We start from the raw sequence: 20,893 nt of genomic DNA, 5'->3' as shown, positions 1-20,893 counted from the left end.
TAGCACCGACCGGCGATCAATGGAGCTCACCTGACACGGATTTCACGCACTTGCCAGATTATCTCACGTTTTCGATTCAATGACCGATTAGACGCCTCCACAACGAGATTTGTTGACAATTGGCACAACCAGCCGACAAAAAAAACAGCCGAGTTCGTATCAGACCTCAAACGTCAACATTACCCGGACAGTTACGCACATAATTTTCCAACTGTAATGCGAACAGCTGTCATATTGGATGGTAAAATGCAATGTTAATTGGCCGGTTGGAAAGTTACACGGCGCCATCTAGTGTGGAAATTGTTTGAGCATCTGGTATTTGTACTAGCTAAGTGGAATATTATACACAGAATATCACCATGAATACAGAGGTTCGTGAATATGGTGCAATATGTAAAGTAATGAGTCAGGAATATCAACCAAAACTAAATCGGAAACAGATCAACAGATTTCAGCAGTTTTTCAATAGAAACAAGCGCAACATGCGATGCAAATGTGCATTTTGTATCATACACTAGCCTAGAGGTAACTTTTTGGCGAGGATTAATAATAAAAAGTGACTACGCCATATTTCTCTGTTAACGACGTTTTTGAAGGGGCCCACGAACGAAAAGGTAAGTCAGAAAAATTTTTAATTGAATTGGACTGGGTTTTCACGTTCAGTTTCACATCATTCCCAATCAACCATCAGTCAACCCCTACACGTACTTGGCAGATTTTGTTTAAAAATTTAGATAATTTCCATCGATCCGGTTCATCAGTAACTGCCGCAGCTACGAGTACTCAGGTCCTTGTTAGGCCCATTGTATTGTACTGTCCCAACGGCTGGCTTGATATTTCGTGCTGTTTAGTTCTGATAACGCTGCCTGGCATTTGTGGTATAATCCCACCATTTTTGTCGCAAACATTTTTCCGCTGCCAATGAAACGGTCGTTGTTTAGCAATAGTTCTAGCCAGTTCCATAATTGGATTTCATAACAACGCCCCCACACCCGATCCGCCGGATATGACGGATCCGTGAAGATTATTAGGTCTGTAATCCCAAAAGATCTGCGGCGATTTATCCAACCATTCTTCTCTTTTGGTAATTACGACGGAGTATGTCTTTTCAAAGGCGAATATGGAAACCATATGATCGGTAGGCATCATAGCCATCTGATAGTTGCAAAGAATGGACGCATGACCGTATGATGGCCGCCTTTCCACGCTCCAATGGTATCGAGTCTATATGCGTCGTTGGCTGCTTTCGAGTACCGCAATCGTCGTAGTACTCCTTACTCCAAGAAGGCAACTGAGCCTCTGAGTCTGCGTTAGCAGCTTCCTACTGGCAGCAAAGTTCAGTCTTGGCCACCGGCGATGCATTCGTTTGTGGCGGATTGAACAACTTACATGTCGTATGCACGCTAGTGAGAATCGCGTTAGCCATGACATCGAAAAACAATTTTAGACAGCGAAAATTTGAAAAATGTTCTTGTTCTATGGCGGGTGTACGGCAGCAACTGTGCACTATTGGAAACTTTGATAATTTTCTCACTTGGCGAACTACTTTAACTGTACTTCAGCGCATGTTCGGCCGCATGTTGACTCAACCCCAGTCTATGCAAGTCCACAATCGATCCCCATCAACGTACGAGGGGAACACACGATTTTCAGCCTGTGAGCCACCAACCATCAACACAAAATAACGTCAGCAGAAACCATAAAAAACATTGACGTCACTGTCGTTTTCGTGGCCCAGCCGTTATTCCGGACAAAACTTATGAGGTCCACGTGCCACCCATAGGTGGTGAGGAATTTCGCGATAACTTAGTCCAGGTGGCATACTGGTACCATCGTAGGTTTGCTGCAAAGACTAAAGAAAAGTACCAGTCCCTGCAATTTGTCATCAAATAAATCAGACTTGCGGGAGTTCTGGCGACTTTTTACCCGAAATGCACCACGTCGGCTCATATTTTACGACCCTTTGAGACGGCGCAACTACCTTATCGATACAGGCGCTGAAGTTTGGGTTCTTCTCGTATCCCGGTATTATAAGTTAATATGGCAATCGTTAAATCTCGCCGCAGCAAATTCCTCGTCGATCCGCACGTAAGGCACAAGCAGATAGACTAGAGTTTAGGAGTTAGTACAAATTTCTAAAAATCGCAGGTGAGATTTCTTGGCCACCTGATTACTCCTGAAGGTATACAACCGGACCCAGTCAAAATGTAAGCGATTTTGAGCTTCCTGCTTCCGAAACCGGTTAAGGATCTGAGAAGGTTCTAGGGCATGTTACACTTCCATCGTCGTTTCTGGTCCAAGCCCGCTCACCATCAATCGATCCTTAACGCCTTTTTGCCTGGACCGAAAACTAAAGACTGTCGTTTGATTGTGTGGTGCCCAGAGGCTGTCCAGGTGTTTGACACCACCAAGCAACTGCTGGGGAATGCTACCCTTCTGGAATTCCCTCAGAAATATGCACCCCTAGCCATATTCATGGATGCCTCAGACATTGCGGTTGTAGGTAATACTCTTCACCAAAAAGTGAATCAAATCTGGTACCGGTTGAGATTCTTCTCCAAAACAGTTCACCTGCGATCGTGAGTTACTAGCCGCGCACCTCGCAATTAAATACTTCCTGTATTCCCTTGGGGATAGGCCATTCACATTGTTCACGGACCATAAGCCACTTACTTTCGCTTTAAAACAAAAGCCCAACAAAGTGTGCCCTCGCCAACTTCGGTACTTGAGCTTTATCAGCTTTATTACTTCCAACATACCACATGTGTCTGGGAAAGAAAGCGTGATTGCTGATGCTTTGTCGCGTATTATAGAGTTCAAGATCCACGCCACCTTCCATTTTCCGGCAATCGCCGAGGCGCAGAAGGACGACGGGAGTTTGAGGACCAACTCCAAATACACATTGAGGGAGTTTGCTATCTTCCGCTCAACAGTCACCAGGCGTTTCCACATAATCCATCTCAACGTCATTGGCCTTTTGCGAAACTTTCACTGTTTCAGGTAGTGCCTCTCAATCATTGATTGGGTCACGCGGTGGCTTGAGGCAATACCTCTGAAAGACATTACTGCACAATCTTGTGCAGAGGCCCTCTGTCGAGAATGGATCCCACACTTTGATGTGCCGGCAATCATAACCACCGACTACGGAATGCGATTTGAATCCTCCCTTTTCTCCGAATTTGGCAAACTCCTCGGCTTTAAATGCCACCGGACAAGCACGTACCACCTGCAACCCAATGCGGTGGCACAACACGTTGAAAGCCACTATAATGGCCCAAGACGACTCTTCTTGCTGCAAGTCAGCTCCGCGGGGAGACCTAAGACTCTCCAGCGACCCAGTTCTCGACATTAGATCGGTACTCAACGCTACCGGTCTGTTGCGTCTGCTGAAGGACACAATGCCAAAGCCGAAGCTGCTACCACCCACCAACTACGCGAAATCCATGGCTAACGTGCCCAGGGATATCGAATCCTGTGTGCATGTCCTAATTGAGACGGATACTCCCCGGAGCCGATGCAGCCACCTTATGAGGGCCGCTTCGAAATCCTCGAGTGAGGTCGACATTACTATAGCCTTAACGTCGGGGGCACGGTAAAACGGGTCTCCTTGGTTCGACTAAAGCCCATAATCTAGAGAGAAAACGCGAAATTCCCCTTTGATTTCAGCTGAAAGCGGAGTGTTCTGGAACGAACAACTTGCGTGTCTCATGCATGTTAGTGCGAATCGCGTTAGCCATGACATCGAAAAACAATTTGAATGCGCCTAGCGCATATTTTTTTTCCAATTTTTACCGTTAGGTCATTAAGTGCTGTCTCCGTGGATTTGCCTTTCTACTAGGCGTGTTGCCTACAGTGAAGTGGCAACCTAAGAATGTATGTATCTCTCATGAAGCAATCTACTAGTCTTTTCAATCCTTTTATTAGAAAGGACTTTAGATTGATCGGTCGGAAGCTTCTTGCGGCCGTGTAGGTGAGTTTCCTCAGTTTGGGAGTAAATATCATCTTCACATCACGCCAGTTAATTGTAATACAAACATGTGCTAACCATGCACGGTATATATTTCGAATATGTAGACCCAGGGCATCGATTCCCTCTACTACTAGCGCAGGAATAATTCTATCCGGAGCCACAGACTTGTGACAATGGAACGAGTTAAATTCCCATTTTACTCACTCCAGTGCATTCCAGATTCCAGTCTCTCAGTTGAGGACTGTGTGCACCCGAGATGAGATTTTGGGTGCTACTTGGGAAGTACACTTCATGCGAATGGTTTGCCGTTTCTTCATTGCTTTCTGTGTACCTCCCACTCTGTAAACATAGATGACCCAGCTTCTGGCTACGTTTTTTAGCAAGGATCTGCCTCAGCTTTGATGCTGCCTCAAGGGAATTAATCGCTTCGTAAAAGTGTCTCCATGATGATCGTTTAGCCGATCTTATGCTCTTTTTTCAAGCTCTGACTCTTTATACCAATTCCAGCTAGGGAGCTCCACCATGGGGTTTGCGTTTTCTTGGCGTCTTCAGTGGGCAGCTGCCTTCGAAACCTTTTCACATGTTATTTGTGCTCATCTGGGTTGTATTCTAGATTCCATTAGAAGATTCGATGCGCCTTCCAGGGATCGTAACTCGGGCACCCAGTTCTGTTTTATACTTAGCCCAATCTGTCTTCCGCGGATTCCAAAATGGAGTGTGTTACATCGATATAATTTTACTGCCGCAAATCTTGAGCAGAAGTCAATCTGCTTGGTTTAGTTGGTCGCCTCTATGTTTGATTAAACAGTTGTAATACCGGGAAAATTTAAAGATGAAAAAATCCATTCAGGATCAAGCTGGATCAATGAAGTCGAGTGGCTGATGCTCAGTCAATTGACCAAGTTATCTACTTTGGCGTCACTATAATCTGAATCCTATCCAACATTCTTCATATCAATTAAGTTCTAAGCCATACAAATGGCACCTTCAGATTATTATGCCCCATACTCCACTTTAAGAACCAAAAGTCAAGATTTTCTGCAACAAGCTGTTAATTCGATCCTTAACCACTTTCGGCTTCATCTCCTGAACCAACATCTATCCTTATCAGATGGAGAGGCTGCGATAAATCCTCCGCTATTGTACAGGCATATTTAAAAACGGCGATGGTGCGAAGTATGTATCCAATTCTCTCTACGAAGCCTCCAAAACACCACGCATCGACGCCGTCCTTTCTTGAAAGATGTTACACCCCAACTCCTTAGTTGCTGAGTGTCTGGGGATTGAAATCAGCGAGAAAACCTTGCCCGGTTCGAAACGATTTCCACAAATTCTTCTTTCTACAGAAGTGATGGCCGTCTTTTCGACAGGGAAGGTAGAGTGGTCCTCAACACAGGTTCCCACCCCCGCGCCTAATACGTTCTTCCACCCAAACAAAATTGCCCACATCGTTCATAACCCACCTTCCCTTCCTAATTCTTTTGCCATCCTTATCTTTATTCGCCCGTCTCTCCTCATTTCAGAATTACCGGGAATAATGATTGGAGGATTTTGTTAACTTTCCTTTTAGGTTAAGTTCCATAGTTATGACCTTAGATTAAGCTACCTGCTAAGGTTCCTGTTAGGTTAAGTATCTTTTAAGTTGTGATGTCCATATTTATTAATAAAAAATGTTGTTTCTCAATGTAGATGCTGTTCTCCTAGCATCTAATAATAAAGCTGATCTCAAGCAACTTTCACAAAAGTTGGATGATTGCCTTACGCAGTACAATCTCACAATAAATCTGAATAAAACGGAACTGTTGTCCACCGATCCCAATGATTCAGGCACTGTCACTGTCAATGAAAGTGATCTAATCAAAACTGAAGACTTGCTGTCAACCAATTTTGGACTGTCCTATAAAATTGTTTCATGCATCGACGCAACTGGGATACAGTGGCGTTCTTCGACGCGTCGAGTAACAAACGACTCAAATCCGAAATCGTCGGAGTATCCTTTGCTCTGTTATCCTTTATGGTCTTAAGTGCTGGCCGACTACCGAAGACAATGAACACCGCCTCGTAGTAGTGGAGACAAAGATGTTGATTTGGATTAAGTGCTGTAACACGCTAGATTAGCCCACTACCGAACGGAACAAAGTGTAAAGAAAAGGAAGAAAGTTCCACGAGCATGAATGCTGAGCCATGAACTCAGTATAAACTGGTACCGTTGTTGCTTGTCACAGCGGGGCTCTGATTGTGGTCATAAAATCAATTCGTCTCTCAAGAAAATTGTGGAGTTAAGTCTTCTTCTTATTCTTCAGCCTTTGTTCCGTTCACAAGCGGGGTCGGCTTGTCGTGATCGGCCTCGCCACTTGGCCCTATCAAATGGCTGATCTGGATGCAATCTCCAGGCTTTTAAATCCTCAATCAGCGTATCAAGACGCCGTTGTTTCGGACGGCCTTTTGGTCGTTTACTATCAACTTCGATGTTCACACCAATCTTGGCAAATGAATTCTCATGACCATACCATCTAAGACGCCTCTCTCACAGTTTTTTCACGATCGGGGCAACTCCATATCGATCGCGGATGTCCTCATTTCGGATGTGATCAAAACGTGCCACGCCACTAGTCCAACGCAACATTCATTACAGCCGGCCAACATTCAGAACCATAGAGAACGACAAGACGGACGGACGCCGATCACAAAGAACACCAGTTGTGGAACCCCACTTCATCCAGGTTGCGTTAATGCGTCAAGCAATATCATAGTGCAGTGATTGTGCCCGTTCCATGGGAATCGGTCGTCAAAAATTCAGTTTTATTCAGATTCAATTTGAGACCGATCATTCCATTTTTGGACAAGTTGCTCGAGATCATGTTTGCTATTAGATGTTGAGAAAACATCGTCTGCACATCGTCTGCATAGGGCGTTGGCCCCTGGCCCCTGGATGTCCCGTGTGACGGTGTTCATAACAAGAACAAAGAGGAGTGGTGAGAGGGCGCTTCCTTGGTGAACACCAACAGAGACACGAAGCGGTTTTGATACACCCGCCATATTTCGAACTTTACTTTTCGAATCGTGGTAGAGTAATTGAACCCAGCACACGAGTTCTTCTGGCACGAAGTGTTGCGGTAAAGCATACCAGATGAGTTCGTGTGGTACACGGTCAAACGCTTTCTCTAGATCCAGAAAGGCAATGTAGAGAGGACGATGCTTCTCACGGTGCTTCTCCATGAGTAACCGCGTAGCGTGTATTGCGTCAGTAGTTCCGCAGTTCTTGACAAATCCAGCTTGATTCACGGTTATTTCAATGATTTCGCGAATACGATTGCCAAGAATGCGTTCAAAAATCTTCATGGTATGGGAAAGTAACCGGATTCTGCTGGACTACCTTTCTTTTTCCATGAATGAATGAATGAATGAATGAATAACCCGATTAAAAAGTTCACTGAGCCACATTGTTGGGTCCCAGCTCTTCACTCTCCAGAGCTCAGATGTGATGTCATTAGGTCTTGTGGCTTCTCCCGATTTCATTCGTTTTATTGCATCCTCGACTTCAGTTGCGCTGACAGGTGGAACTGCTCCAAATGTCGGCAACGATTGTGGAAGTGGAGGATGATCAAAGTCTTCAGTTGAAATCTCCTCGAAGTATTCTCGGTACCTATCCGTCGCGGCTCGACGTTTGGTAAGCAAAGTACCGTTCTTGTCATTAACGCAACAGAAGTATTCAATATCCTGTGTGCGTTCATTTTGGTTTTTGGCAAGTCGATACAAATTTCTCTCGCCATCCGGAGTGTCCAGTTTATCGTAAAGATTTTTGTAATGGTCCGCTTGGGTAGCAGCGATGGCTTTCTTTGCTTCCCAGTTGGCGTTCTTATAAATTTGCTAATTGGCCAACGTTATTTCGTCGAGAAACTTGTGGTAGAAGCGTTTCTTTTCACGGACCTTCATTTCAACATCGTCATTCTAAAGGCACCGCTTACCTGGTTTGGTGACCCCGAGGACCTCTGCAGGTCGTTTTCTGGATCGGGTTTTTCATTTGGTTCCGCGATTCTTCCGCATTCGTGATGGTTGGTAATCGCGTCAGTGAGATCTTTCTTCTTTCTTCTCACGAAATCGCCACCATTTAATGCGCCGCGGGCCAGTGCGTTCCTCACGCTGTTTTATCGGTGGCTTAGTTCGCAGGACGGCAATCAACGGCCGATGTTGAGGTTCGATGATCTCATAGCGAACGGCTTTGCAATCAATGACGGTGGTAAAATGTCGGCGTCTTATGAGAATATAGTCGATTTTCGTTTTACTGTTACCACTATAAAATCTAAGAAGATAAAACAATCGTTTGATAAAAAAAGTCAAGCGACGACGGCTTTACGGTTTCTTACTAGGACAGAGGCAAATCGTCAGACGCTGCCTCACCTCTGCCCTGGGAGCAGCGTGACCGTAGCGGCTCGCAGATGTTGAATGCTCCTTTATATAATTCGTAGAACACGACATGCCTACGAATTATATTGAGCGCAAATCCGCCTTATTGAACAGAGCTTGGCCAGAGCTGAAATATTCGTTTTGAGAATGAAGGGGGTCCTAAGTCCGCATCAACTTAATGCAGGACCGGACCAAATGGGGAGCAACTTACTCCCTCTTTCCTGGTCCACGGACCTCGAGCTTAGGACTTGCACCCAAACTGAGGCAGCGTCTGACGATTTGCCTCTGTCCTGGTAAGAAACCGTAAAGCCGTCGTCGCTTGACTTTTTTTAAAAGTTTGGGTGCAAGCCCTAAGCTCGGGATCCGTAGACCAGGAAAGAGGGAGTAAGTTGCTCCCCATTTGGTCCGGTCCTGCATTAAGTTGATGCGGACTTAGGACCCCCTTCATTCTCAAAACGAATCGTTAGATAAGCCATGTATTCTTAAGTACAAAGTCATAGGGGTCCGCAAAATCGATTATACGCTCGCCACCCTCATTGTGCGCTCCAAACTCGTTTGCTGCATGGCACCTGTTACCGCCTGCCTTTTCACCCACATAACTATTAAGGTCGCCGAACATGACAAGCGTTTTCATGGAGAAGTTGCCAGAAGGCATCTTTCTTGGCATCAGGTCGACCTGTCTATGGTGCGTACGCGGTGAAAAAGTGAATAGTCCGATCAGCTGATATAAAGGTGAGCATCATCAGCCAATCATTAAATCGTTCGACTTCTTTAATGGCATCACAGAAACCCTCTGAGATGGCAATTCCAACACTGTTTTAAGTGTGTGGCCTACCAAAATAGAGAAATTTATAGCTATTTTTACCGCGTTCACGTCCTATGTCGCAGCTTTTGGCACCAGACCGTCGTGTTTCTTGCAGAGCGCAGATATCAATGCGCCTTTTCCGAAAGGCTCGTGGGAGTTCCTCAGTCTTCCCAATTATGGTGCCAACATTTAGGGTGCAGACACATATTTGTTTTGCTTGAACTAACTTACTTACGTCTTGACGCCTTCCATGCTCCAAGAACCCTTGCCCATTTCTCGGCAGGACCGGGACCCGTCCTGCCGCGTTGACTGAGGTGGACGCCCCAGCACTTTTTAGGGGCTTATTACTTCTTGTTCTAACGACATTGGATGCATTTTCTTGGTCGGCCTGTCGGGGGGCCTGTCTGTCAACAAGGGAAATCAGGTAGGATTTAGAATAGTGGAATAGCTCCAACTATAATTTATTTATCTCTTTCTCTGTTCTCAGCATTTTATTTTTGTTTAACTGAGGATAGTACAAAGTACGTTGCCTCAAACCCTCCTCCTTTACCTAGGCTTGGGACCAGCATACTATGTTAATAGCATGGCGGAGGTGTGGAGTTAAGTCTAAACACCCATCAAAAACTAAATGTATCCTAAATAGTGGTTCCACAGTCCCTAATTTAAGGATAGCATAAAACCATTAGAAACGAGAGCGGGGAGTTTCTAATTTCCAACTTGTTTCTTTTTATGAAACTTGCGCTTGCCTTCTTTGCGGGAAGTAATCATGCAGATGTAAAGTTCACTTTCCGTGGATTATTAAATTTTTTAATCGATATCTTACGACTTTACTGGTCTAAAGAAACACCATATAGAGGATAGATCATCTCAGAGATACAAACAACTGTTTTGCTCAAGGAGAGAAAGATTATGGAAACAATAGAGATATTTGTTAGCCCAAGAAAGATAACGACTTAATTGTGCATCTTTCCAACATAAACTGTTGCATCCGGTCATGATACCCATTTGGTACCCATTTTATTGATCCGTCAAAGAATATCTAGTGCTTTGTCGAGGTGTAAACTTGGTCTTCAAATTTATCATCGTATAGACGATAGAATTTGGATGTGATGCCAATTGCAGGGCAAAATCATCAAAAACGTGAAAATCTATATAACTGAATGTATAGAAAATTTCTCTTTTTCCTTTAGAATTTCTGCTTCTCAACTTTCACTAATTGTAATTGATCGATGGCTTGCAGACTCAATATGGTTAGTTCCGAAAGCAAAAGTGGTTTTTGATGGTTTGAAATTCAAACTATGGGAAAGGGAACCGAGTAGAAGTCGATAATTTCATTTTCACCTTGAAGCAAACCTATAATCGCTCAAGAAAACGAAACACCTCACCTTAGGGCATAGTTCGTCAAAAAATCTACTATTCGAAAGGGAAATTAGTTGAATCAAACTGAAATTTATAGAAACATTTCCTCCATTATGGTTTATACAAAAAACCTACTATTGTGCAGTATTTTAATCATATACAGACAGTTGAACAAAAAAATTTTAAAATGGAGACAATTTGGAAAGTCCCATGAAGCTGAATATGTAGAGGGTGCTCACTTGGAATATAGCCTTCAGATTTGGCAGGTTCGACAAACGCATATCTTACTGCGGTGGGCATATTCTCATTGTACCACAGATTCTACTTCTCAAGCCCTCGGCAACCTCCATCCACTTATAGGCACCACTATTTGAAAAATATGATCTCAGTTCTCCTTGAAGAGACGTCTGCACGCAGAAATTCTCAGAGAAATCAGTCATGATGGGATCGAGTCTTTGACGCTACGGTGTGAGACCTTTGTTAGGCCCATTAGATTACCCCCGTAAATCACCTATTCAATAGTTTTCCGGTTGCGGTGTTGACACCCTTTTGCGAATCTGAGAACATTTTCCAGACCCAAAGAGTGCCCAGGTTTTTCGTGGAAGAAAACCTTACAGAGGTGTCGTTGCCTGAGATCTGAGGAGGCCAGGGAGCCCTATAAGAAGTGCACGAGTGCCACTTTCTACTCGCACTGAGGTCCACCAATTTGATATCCTTAAAAGCTGCCTGGCGTCCTGGCCTACGCCATTGTTCCATCTCTGCGAGGGTCTGCCTCATCTTCTTTTTCTACCATAGATATTGCCTTTATAGACTTTCTGGCCTGGATCATCCTCATCCATACTGATTAATTGACCCGCCCACCGCAACCTATTGCACCAGATTTTGTCCACAATCTAACCGTCATAGTGTCGTTCATAGATTTCGTCATTATGTAGGCTACGGAATCGTCCATTCTCATGTAGAGGCCAAAAATTCGAGTTCGCAATTTCTCTTGCTAAGAACTCATATCTCCGAGGACTACTTGAGGACTGGTAAGATTATTGTCTTGTACAGTAAGAGCTTTGATGCTATGGTGAGACGTTTAAAGCGAAACAGTTTTTGTAAGCAGAAATAGGCTCTGTTGGCTGCCAACAACCGTGCGCGGATTTCATCGTCATAGCTGTTATCGATTATTATTTTCGACCTTAGAGAGGAAAAATTATCAACGGTCTCAAAGTTGTAGTCTCTATGTCTATGTTTATTCTTCCCGTTTGACCAGTGCGGTTTTTGGTGCTGACGTGTCGCCATATTTTGTCTTGCCTTCATTGATGTGCAGCCCAAGATCTCGCGCCGCCTGCTCGATCTAGATGAAGGAGTTGTAGGTCTCGAGTCGTTTTTCTCATGATGGCGATATCGCCAGCATAGCCCAGTAGTTGGGAGGACTTCAAGAAGGTCGTGCCCCTCACACTTACCTCGGCATCACGGATCACTTTTTCCAGAGCCAGGTTAAAGAGGACGCATGATAAGGCATCCCTTGTCTTAGACGGTACTTTATGTCGAATGGTCTCGAGAGTGATCCTGCTGCTTTTATCTGACCTCGCACATTGGTCAGGTTCACCCTAGTGAGTCTTACCAATTTCGTCGGGATACCGAGTTCTTTCATGACCGTGTACAGTTTTAGTCGATGCTGCAACTGATGTCTATATTCCAATAGTTTTTCAATCGCTAGCCGCAGAGAGAAAATCGGATCTGTTGCTGATTTGCCTGGAGTGAATTATGTTCTGGCCGTATGGGGCTATCTGATATAGTAAGATAGCGGAGAATATCTTATAGATATTACTCAATAAGGTGATACCTCTAATAATTACCGCACTGCGTGATATCTTCCTTTTTATGTATGGGATAGATAATGCGTGGTTGCCAATCGTCACGCATTGATTGGCTGTCCCACACCTTGAGCATCAGTTGATGAACCGTCGTACGTTGCGGAAGTAAAAAGTTGATCTTCGATCTGGCTCGCAAGTGCTCACCAATTCGTCAAAATCGATACCGCCGCTGCCAGTTTTAACAGTCACATCCTCTTGTTAGTCTAAAGCGAGTCACTCTTGGAGCCTGATGCAGTCGCTTTTGAAAATGATGCATTAGATTATCGAAAATAGTGTCTCTTTCCAAAATCTTTCGCCAACCCGTTTAACATTTTGCAAGCACTTTTTCCATTACTGGACCAACATTTGACCGGCATATAAATTAGTAGTCCCAAACGGCCCCTATATGGGTATTCCACTGCAACCTTTTCTTTCGAAAATATGTATTTTGAACATTGTAAACGGAGACTGTGCCTATCTCTGTGAATACTTCAAGAAAGATACATACAATAGCAAACCATTTGTTGCCCCGCCAGTTCCTGTTCTGTTTAGTCAGTTGTTCTTTCAGAGCTTTGATGTATTGTGTCCTTCTCAAATTCTGCCGGAATCATATTATGACTTGAAGGAGTTCCTTGTCTTCACCTAGTTTAGTTTAATTTAGTGGGGGACCCCAGCTCCAAGCACTTAGGTCTTTGTCAGAGACAAAGAATGCACAGACTCTTCACCAAAGAAAGCCTCACCAAGGTATTTTTGTTTGAGGTCTGAGGAGCCCGGGCATACAGTGCAAGGCCGTTTTCTACTTTTTCTCATATTGGCTGTATATAAACGAGACCATCATCCCATTTTTTTCCACTACTAGGGTTTTCATGTTCTACTTTTTAAGGGACAACGCCCAGGACCCAGGGTTCTTCCATAACGACGCCTGTCAGCCAGAGTTCAAATTTCTGCATTCGGCTGCGTATATAGTTGCGATTTCACCCTTCAGAAAAGACTTGACAGTTGATAACCGAATGAGAAAATCTACCCCGGAAGCTCCTTTCCCCCTCGACCTTGGCACAACCCGGTGGTTGCTTTTTCCCACGGCACTGTTTTACCAGAAGGTGATTCGTCCAGAGGCTGTTTTTCTATTTTCCATATTTGACTGTCATAACCTTTATTTCACCAAGGAAAGTAAATTGATCTCTATAAAGCCCCTTTTTGGTAAGTCAAGGATAGTTTAAATTGGGGGCCGCCTGGTACCCAGACTACACCGTCTACGGCCCCATCTTAGCCTCTGCGACCAATGGTCGGAAATTATAATCATGGAGACAGTTTCGCAAGAAGATATTAACTCAGTCAAGGCATGGAAGAATCACATCAGCAGCTAGGAACCTAAGTTTACAGAGCGGGAGCATATGCAATCCACAGATTTGACTTCAGCGTGCACAATAAGGTCAAAGCTTTTACTGTACAGGCCAATCCGCATGTATTCCCCGGAAGAGGATGAGTATAATGACGAAGTTTTTGAGAGATACCATTACCGTCTGCTTGGATAAAATCCGGCTCCATAGGTTGCGGTGGGCGGGTCACTTAATCCATATGAATGAGAGTAATCCAGTTTAGAAAGTATATAAGGGCAATATCTATGGTAGAAAGAAGGCGAGGCAGACCCTGCTGAGGTGGAGCGATGGAGTGGGCTAGGACGCCAGACAGTTTTTAGAAATATTGAATTGGTGGACCTTGTTATGCTCATTGCTTAAATATCAAGGCGCAGATGATTTCGTTCTTGCTTTAGTAATATGAAGAATGGCTGGCCAGGGAGTAGACATTCGAAATATATTTTCCATGTATGCTTGGTACAAGCTTGTATTTAAATGAGCTTGATAGACTATTAATGCTTAAATGCTGGGGTGGAAGAAATCCATAATGTGATCGGACGAAAGCTTACTAAGGGAAGATATCTTAGCGATTGTCCTCTTAGTGAGGTTCTCCCTCTTTTGTAATGGACACCTTAATATAGCTCGTGGAGGTCGCAAACTGTTTTCACGAACATTTGTGGATGATCTGGCCAGAGTAGTTATCGGTGCGATGGACGATAAAGTAATCTCCCCTATTTACACGTCATAGCCATCGACTGTGTATATCACTTGTCGACCGTTTTGGGATAGTCGATTCGATTGCATAATATAGCCACTATCTTCAGGTATCTGGCCCATATAACGACCCCATTTCAAAGACCCTGATGAGTGTTAAGATAGCTACATCTCTGGATTCTGGACAAAACAGCGATAGCGTGTATAGGCGCTGTTAATGCATCAATCGTTATCAGTTGTACCAGTTATTTTGACACCCTACCATTGCATATTCTGCTCGTTAATGCAAATAATAAGAGTACGATCACTCGTGCAACTACAACCCCTGGTGTTTTTGATACGTCACATCTTCAATACTACATTTTTTGTCTTTCCTTCCAAATCCAGAGCCATTAGGACAAAGTTTACAGGAAGAAAGAAAGATGTCGTAATCAGTTGAACACGGGGTCCTCTCGACAAGACATTATGAAGGACGTCACCGATAACAATGAGAAAATGTATCAATGAAAATGTCACCTTGATTGGAGGATACCTCGGAATGCCCTCCTGCGTAGAGCAATCGAATTACAATCGCGCTTCACGCAGAGCCGTCATTTCGCACTGGTCTACATTTATCTGAAAGCGGTTAATGTGGTGAATATACGGAGATTCAAAACATAAATCAGTATTCTCTCTCTGACTATCGCCTTCAAGTTGTGGCTAGCTAAGAGGTAACAGAACTTCCAAATCCTCACGTACATCGATCCGCTTCCACTGTCAGCCAGGCCTTATAAAGCCCTTTTAGGACATGCCCGACATCTGCTACCACGGCAGAAATTAGGGACTATTGATAGCAGTTCAGGGATTTCAGGAAGCAATTCCCGATAACCAAAGGTTGTAGCTCTATTCATTTCTCGATACCAAAAAGTTTCGAAATATGCAGGTTGCCCGCACACATTTTCCCATCTCTCTTAGTCACCCTTTATGACAAGCAAACAATGATTCGAGTGTATTTTTAAACTTCACCTCAATTGGACAAATCGAAACGGTAGACATCAAAATATTCTTAAACCTTGTTGGATATTTGTCAATCTTTTTTAAGTGTCCCGCTGTTGTACTTTTTTTCTCTGTCCCTGAAGGGATATTCCGATCGGGGCTGGTCTTTAGGGTTCTATGTTTTAATTGGAAAAATTATTTACTAATAATAATACGTGTATTGGCATACCAGTTCCAAACGCTCCCACCTTCAATGCTTTTTAGAATCAACACCACCAGAACGAGCATCTATGTAACATCAATTCTATTCTGAATTATTACATAATTTCCTAGCCCAACATGGAAATAGCTGTTGCATCAAATGCGTGTAACTAAAGAGATATCTATGTGGAAAGAATCCATTAGATGCCGCCTTGGGTTCTAATTTTAAACCGTTCAACCACTGCTGTGAATCACAAGTATGATTGTTTAAAATGGTATGCAAAGGAGGAAAGCAGCTAATTGAATCACAGTTTAAAGCAAAACTTGATTATAAAGAATTGTATGCAACACGTGCTCTGAGGAAACAGAGTTATGTATGTCTGAATCCCACTTAATCTGAATTCTTCATCTTTTAATTCAGTTAGAGCCCACGAACGAAAACCCAAGCTCAGCCGCTCAAAAGTAGTAGATCTCAATGAGATAATTCAAGATCGCATTATCACTAATAGCACGTAGTGTGCCTATGTGTTGTCTGTGAATGCCGGTGATGATTTCCTTGATTTCATTCCAGCCAACGCAGACTTTGCTCACCACAGAAGCGTCACAGACAATCTGAAAAGAGGACTCACCAAGTGAGTATAGACCGGGCGCATAGGTGGTAGGAAATATGCCTTCAACCACCGGACCGTATTCGCGCGACATCTAATCACATGGGGTAACTGCGTAGCAGTAGCGTATTCAGTAGCATTCCAGATCCCAGAGGCATTCCAGAGCATTCCATTGACACCGGAAATTTTATAAATTGTTAACAACTAAATCGTGAGCTTATGTAGTTACAGTGGATATTGACCGCACTAGTCGCAATCAGAACCTTTGATACCCGACCGTTCTCTTATTAAGTGGGCCTGGCAATGATAGTGGGTTCTACATGCTTGAAAATGAATATGAAATAATGTGACATGGAACCGTGGTGGCGAAGAAGGCGCAAATGTGTATATGTATTACAATTGAGCCACTCTACATATTTTAAAATGGAATTGAACAGTTCTTTTCTGCTGGTCAAATTTATTCACAGTCGTCTCTGAAGCCTAAGCAGAACTCCAGCTTCAAAAAGATGAGATGATGGTGAAACTTTGAAGTGAGGGAGAAATGTGACTTTACAAAATGCGGGACTTAAACATCTTTAAGTGTAAAGGAACGAACGCTGCAATTATGGAGATATGTTAGGGATTCCCACAACACCATATCGAAGCTCTCTCTTATCAACCAATAACGAAGACCTTATACTTGCATTAAAAATTGTGAATAATGTGAATAGCGACTATGTAGGTCCACCTACACTCAAGTACACCATCGATGATTTTGTCGCATCGGAGGACCAGAAATGCCCGGCGATTATCTATTCCAGCATCATATTTTGTTTTTGAATTGTCAGATAATGAAAATTTATCCGTGGAATTTCTAAGAATTTTTTATCATTAGATTAGATCTTAAACTCGATTCAATGTCTATTTGCTCATCTGTCTGTCGGTCATACGCAATGCACCTGAAATTGCAACATAAATCATACTGTAGGGCATAATACTGGAAAGTTTGGAGCAAAACATTAATTAAGTTCGAGAAGTTATCTTCACTGTGCCCTTAAGGCGTCATAGAATATCGGTAGACAGTTTAATATACATATGCAGGCCAATATAGGTAATATATGTATACATGTCGAGAATATTCTTAAAGAATAATCTTGTGACGTGCCTATCGACTTTTCCATCATCATTGCAAGCGACTTCAACGTTCATGTGCTCCAAAAAGGCTGATGCCACGCGGTAAAAACTTTGGTATATATAATATAATTTGGTTAGCGTGTCATCGACTTTTCTGACACTTACAACCTTGTTCTTGTCAGTATATTGTTTATTAAATCACACACGTTTTCTAAACTTTAAGTGGTATCAAAAACACAAATATCGAAGAGGTTCTCATTATACGTCGCCACTTGCCCATCGTTACTGACAAGAAAGTCGTGCGCGAAGTACCTCAAAGCATGGCAGAAATTCTGTGCGAAAGAAGATAAAATGATCTTACTCATAGCACTATCGACTATTGCGAGTGTTGATAAACTGGATACTCACGACGATGAGCGATATTTATACTGGCTAGTCAAAACTCCACAAAACCACGTTCGGGATATCGAACACTTTTGCTGTGTTAATGGGACGGTAACTTACTCAGCCCGACCATGTTATGGAAATCACGTGCTGGTCCCCAACCCAAATAAAGGAAGAAAGTTGGGGTAAAGTACTTAGTACTTCTTACTTAACGGTGGTAACAGAAAAAATGATAAAAAACTGTAGATGGACGTCCAGCATAACTAGGACCACCATGCTAACTCCGGGCTGAACCCTTTAACAAAAGGGTCGAAATCAACACTGATCTGATCCTCCAAGTTGGAGGTTTGAAACTGTGGGCCTACAACGTGTCATCCATACACAGAAGAACAATTATGTTCAGAGACAGGATAGATTTTCGATCTGGATCCTGGATTCGATTGATATCACGGAAATAATCGCGACAAAGGATGAATTTGGTCAATGAATGCTAAGTCACTCAGACAGTACAACAACTACAACCTTAGAGTGGTAGCACTTTCTTCTAAATCGCATGAGAAGGATACTTTCTATGAGGCAATAGAACGAACCCTCGAAGTGTGTCCCAGGTATGATATTTAACTCATACTTGGAGATTTTAACAACCGTAGTCAACAGAGGTCCTGGAGATGAAACATCGAAAAACGATCTTCACGACCACTTAAAGAACGTTATGATTCATACCGCCACAAACATACCTGGCTCCAGTGGCAAAAACCATCAGAGTTGGAGGTCCTGTCAACTGAATATGACGGACAAATGTTGTCACCACAACCGTGGAAGAGACAGTCCGTGCAACCTTTTGGTCTAAAAATCATAAGCCCCAGGAATATGTTGAATTACAGCGGAACTGGTTAAAAATGGAGGCAAAAGATTACATCAAGTGATTCATTCTCTTATCCGCAACATATGGGGCTGCGAATCAATCCCTGATGACTGGCAACGAAGCATTACCTATCCCATACATAAAAAGGGTCATATCATGGAGTTCAGCAACACTACCTCTATAAAGAGGTATCATGTTACTGATTACCATCTATGAGATATTCTACGCTATCTTGCTAGGGCGGATACGCCCAGAACATCATCCTCTCATAACAAAGAGGCTTCACTCCTGGCAAATCTGCAACAGATCAGATTTTTTCTGCGCGGGAAGCGATGGAAAAACTGTTAGAGTATGGCCATCAGTTGCATCGTGCTTTCATCGACTTCAGGGCCACCTATGATAGCATAGCGAGGATAAAACTGTACACGGCTATGGGAAAATTCGGTATTCCGACAAAATTGACAAGACTGACTAGGCGAGGTCAGATAAAATCCGCAGGATCACTCTCGAGACCTTTCAAAATCAATAATAGTCTAAAACAAGCCCAATTGCGCATACCTTTTAACTTCTAAAAAGAGGATCTGCAAAATCCGAGTAGGCTGCTAACAGCTTTTAGGGATTTCGAATTGATAGACTACAGGCCAAAACCGGAATGTTTGGAGTTCTTTATTAAGTTAGTCCTAGACCGAATACCGATTGTTGGGTCGTTGATGATGATGACATTCGTCTATAGACTTCTAGCCTTTTGTCTAGAGAAAATCTGTGGAATTGAGAAGCTGCCAAATGATTAACTAGCGACTTTTATTTTCCTGATCCAATGCTACATCTTTGTCTTCATTACTGTGAAGCGACATTCATTGTCTTTAGAATCCAGCAACATTCAGATTCATAGTGGGCGACATTGAAGTAGATTTGGCATTTGAGGCTTTTTTGATCATCATCATCAACGGCGTAACAACCGGTTTTCGGTCTAGGTCTGCCTTAGTAAGAAACTCCAGACATCCCAGTATTGTGCCGAAGTTCACCATTTCCATATCTCTCAAAGCTGTCTGGCGTCCTGCCTACGCCAGGGTCTGTCTCGTCTTCTTTTTCTACCATAGATAGTGCCAATATAGACTTTCCGAGCTGGATCATCCTTACCCATATGGATTGAACGACCCGCCCACCGCAATCTATTGAACCGGATTTTATCAGGTTCTTTGATGCGTTAATCGTATAGTACGCCTATTGTGGAGTTCAGGTTGCTAAACAAATATCATCCGCATAAAAAAGTGTATAGGCTTCTGCGCGTTGTATGTCTACCGTAGCAGCGTCTATGACCAGAACAAGGCGGGGTGGCGAGACGGTGATTCCTTGCAAGGACCGGCAAAGGCAGGGGACGGTTTTCATACATACCTGCCACACTTCGATGTTGCAATTGCGGTTGGAAAGAATGTTCACGCCATGGGGTAACAACCCGTCCCCCCTTTCTTTTTCACAGTTGTACCATCTTGCCACAATGATAAGAATGATAGGTTGGTTACCAAGCTTGCTTGCGAGCACGGGCAGAGGGCGAGAATACCTCCAGGAGATTTTAGTAGGAGAATTTGTTCATTCACCCACTGCCGATAAATCAAATAAGCAAAAAAAAACGAATGAAATGACGGAAAGCAAAAGACCGAAAGTGTTTGATGCCCTGTGTGCACTGTTACCGGGAAGTCGGTGCAGATCTCTCTCAGCGTTCCGAGTGTCCTGTCGAATTCAACACTAGGGCCTTTCTTTGGAATCTCCCATTTTTCCAATCCCTGCGAAAGTTTTCGGATACCCAGGATTTCTATACGAGTGGAAGAAGCCTAGTTACAAGTGCAGCGATGAATAACACTGCCGGCTTCACTTCGCAATAACAAATTGCTTTTTGTCACCGCACATACTAGGTTATACTTCTCGGGATTTCGCCCGGTGTCAGAGTTCGAGCGTGTCAAGCCTGCCATTACTCTCAGTGGTCAACAGAGCCTTCAATCATCCCTTACGTTCATCGATGCATTCCCAAAATTCTGTAGCAAGCCAGATCTTATAACGTCCCTTCGGAATGTGACTGACTTGTTACGCACATCCAAAATACAACTCCTAAATCTACTGCTAATCGCGGAATGGTCGATCTGATTGCTCGCAGTTAGAAGCCAGCTGACGGCTTCGCAGTTAGAAACTGTTCTGCGCTCGAACAACGTGCCACCAATGACGAAGCGGTAGAAGCTGCAGAAATCCACGAAAATCCCACTTTGAACGTTACGGTCGCCAAGACCGTACTTCC

This window comes from Hermetia illucens, chromosome 4 (genome assembly GCF_905115235.1).
Source record: "Hermetia illucens chromosome 4, iHerIll2.2.curated.20191125, whole genome shotgun sequence".
Lineage (NCBI taxonomy): Eukaryota > Metazoa > Arthropoda > Insecta > Diptera > Stratiomyidae > Hermetia > Hermetia illucens.
The sequence above is the reverse complement of the archived record's forward strand: the minus strand, read 5'-3'. Positions refer to the sequence as shown.